We start from the raw sequence: 3,507 nt of genomic DNA on the forward strand, positions 1-3,507 counted from the left end.
TTTCGTGAAGGTATTTTTGGTTCAAATTAGAAATATTGGAAAAAGTGGACGCGTGAAAATTCGAACGGAAACCTTTCGGAATTACTTTGGCTTGGAGGCAGCGGCTGATAAAATTAATATGACTACAGAACCTAGTTTTAGTGAAAATAAAAATGGCTAAACGGAATGCTAAATCGCTAGAAATGGAAGGAAAAGGAAAGAGATAACTCACGATTTCCTGGCGCAGCTCCTTGATGAGTGTCTTGTGGTTAGGCATCGTGGGTTACGGCGTCGTGGTTGCGAGGAATGAAACGAGGTCGCAGCGATTTAACAGTAAACAAAAATTTTAGTTTAAAGAAACTGTGGTGCTGCGTCGGTGGGAGATTGAAACAGAAATTTATTTTATCAAACGAGTTGATAAAATGGTGGCTATTTGACCAAATCGGATATCCTGTATTACGAAAATTCTTCTCCCAGAAAACAACCTCACCTTGAACATCTGAAGATAACTGGAAAGGGCAGTCACACGAAGCATCTTATAGGATGTCCCGGTATAAGCTTCTAGTCGAAAGGCATACCACTGGACCCAGCGCCAAACTCATGGAAGCCAGGAGTCCTGTTACAGAGCTATAAGATCCCTTTAGCAGATGGTGAAAAGCATCTACCCTTCTTTGGGGGACTTGAAAAGTTCCAGCATGTAAATTCAGGACATAACCCAACAGCTCCCCAGATTGGACTGGCACCCATTGGCTCTTCACATCATTGGCCACAAAACCGCTACGCCGCACATCTGCTCGCACCATGCCCGAAACCCTCTGTGCTTCAGAGAAATCAGAATCCGTCCCTGCACCATCATCTAGGTAAGTAAATAAACGAACTCCCTGCCTTCTCCAGTGCTTCGTCAGGGCTTTTTGGATCTCTGTAAAGATAAAAGGACCAACTGACTGGCCGAAAGGCAAAACAGTAAACTTAAAAAACTTACAGGAATCATCAACCATCCAAGAGCAGCCAAGGAACTTTGTATGCTCTGGAAATTTTCCACGTGGTGATATCCACTTGTATAGTCAAACTTGAAGAGCCAGTCGTCACCTTGTTGGAACATAGTTAATAGAGGGGAATGGTTATGAAACCCGACAAATTTCTTTGTTGTAGGTTTTTGTTCTCTTTTTTGGCCTTGACCGTGCACAAAACACAATAGTTGTTTACTCCGTACTCAGGAACTAACCAATAGAAACGTGTTGGTTACGTAATTCATGCATAGTGTATGAGCACAAAACAAAAGATTGTCCTGGACTTTCCAACCTAAATTATGCCATCTTTGTTTGCTCCTTTGATGTTTACCGAGCTTCAAAACCAGTCTCCTCCATTAACTATGGTTAGAACAAATTAGCTGGTGTACGTATGGCTTCGTACTTGAATTTACATGATCGGAGATGTTGATTGACATAACGTAAATCCTTAAGAAGCCTACATTTTCTTGAACAGTTCATGGCTACGCCCAATGGACTGCACGCAAGAGGACTCACCTCCACCAATGCACCCGACTTCAGCAATTTAGAAATCTCAGTAGACACAAACTCAGCATTGCATAACGCGATCTTGTGATTCTGAAAAAACTTCACCTCAGGTAATGCAATAAACGGCAAACTAACCGTCATGAATAACTCTCAGCAACCAATTACTTGCACCGATATTCTGCCAGAAAGCAATGTTCTCTCGCAATCGACCTCTGACAACAACACAACTATGATTAACGTCAACAAATTAATCCCCTCCGATTATATCATAAAAAGAGTCACTCACAGAACTACCACAGCAGAGATCGTTGGCCGTTCCGGACATCAGGAATTCACTGGCTTGTTTGTTGATAGTTTCCTGTGGACTGTCCAACAGCTACTGCCCCATTCTGGACAATGGCAGCAAGGCATTCCCTGGCAAAGTGTCCTGGCTTGAAGCAACGAAAACAGACAGACCGCTCATCACGTGGCTGACTCTGTTTTCCCGCCAGTCATGGCGTCGCGTAACTCGCATTACTGCGCTCAAGGACAATCCTCCTCTCCGAAGCTCGTGGAAAAGTTCCTTTAGCCTACGGAGCCTTGGAGAAAGCCGCTCTTTTCTTCTCGTCCCTCAACTGTTCCTTCACCTTTCCTTCACGGCCCTCTGTATCTTCTTTTCGTCTTCCGAGTCGCTAGTAAGCGGGTCGGCGGTATAGCAAGCGACCGTATCCCAGCCGTACTTTTCGGCGAGTAAGATGTGCTTGTTTCTTTCCACGAGCAAATCCTTACCTTCGGTGAGCCTTTTAGTGAGGTCCTCGCCGTCATCTGTCGCCAGCGCTTCGTCAGTTTTCTCTAATACTTCCTTGTTTGGTTGGTATTGCTTCTTGTTGCCAGCGAAACGAAACTCTGGATCTGCTGCACGGGGTTTCTGAGCGCTCTGAGATTTCGAGATTGCCATTGATATCGTACGAAAATTATCCTTTCCATCAGAAACGGAAGAAAACGAGAAGACAGAAAACAAGCGATACGAACAGACTGAAATTTTAAAGAACTAAACACACATGTCAGGCAATGGCGGATGGCAGAACAAAAACTGAAACCTTACACAAGCCACGTGACCTGAAACCCCCCACACCTGTACCCAGACTCCCAGTCGTGTGTGAGAAAAACGTTTTCCACTTCTTTTGTTCCTCAGCCAGCGGAAAACGACACTTACAAGTACAATAGATCACAAGTAATTTGAAGGCATTCAGTACTTGATCAACAAATCCATGAATGAACTTGGATTGCTAATGATTTACACTGTGAGATGGCTGGGATCTGGCTTTACATTAACTGCTCAAATTCAAGTTTATTATTAAGTCAATGTCAAATTAATACAAAACAACACTAGCCCGCAAATAGCTAAAGCTAATCTGGGCGGGTAGCGAGTAGGACTGTTTACAGAGAGAAAATAAATATGTATGCACATTGAATACTCGGTATTAAAGACTAATAAATAAACAAACAAACGAAATAAGTAAATAAATAAATAAATAAAATAGAATAGAAATTGCAGTTAGGTAAATCTACTTTTAGCAATTATTTTGAAATCTTATGAGTAGTGAAGGTATGCCAACATAATCGTCCTCTTCGATTAAAACTTGTAAAAGTCGATTATGTATAATTTTCTTAAATACGCATTTTGGTCATTTAGGTAATTCTTGTGAGATGCCGTTCCACATTTTGGCCCCTAATCTTGAAAAAGATTTTTTTAGTTGGTTAGATCTTGAATATAATTGCCTGCCTGCTGATCTCATTTGAGCAATCAAAATGGTTGGAAATATTACTTGGGCTTAACTTATTGAAAACATCATGCATGAATATTTAAATATATTTAAAATAAAGCCTATTTATTGGAATAGTATTGGAGGAGAAAAAAAGAGGAATGGCATGTGACCTATAAGCTGCAAAATATATGAGGCGAAGGGCACGCTTTTGTTAGACCAAAATTTGATTAATGTAAGATTGTGCGGCTTGGCGCCACACCAGA

At 41.7% G+C, this 3,507-nt stretch overlaps 1 pseudogene; it reads right to left on the reverse strand.

Annotated features, from left to right (window-relative positions):
* Window positions 1-376: 376 nt before the first annotated feature.
* On the reverse strand, window positions 377-1,884 carry LOC138020515 (uncharacterized; annotated as a pseudogene).
* Between the last annotated feature and the right edge of the window lie 1,623 nt (window positions 1,885-3,507).

The sequence above is a fragment of the Montipora capricornis genome, chromosome 10, assembly GCF_036669925.1.
Source record: "Montipora capricornis isolate CH-2021 chromosome 10, ASM3666992v2, whole genome shotgun sequence".
Classification (NCBI taxonomy): domain Eukaryota; kingdom Metazoa; phylum Cnidaria; class Anthozoa; order Scleractinia; family Acroporidae; genus Montipora; species Montipora capricornis.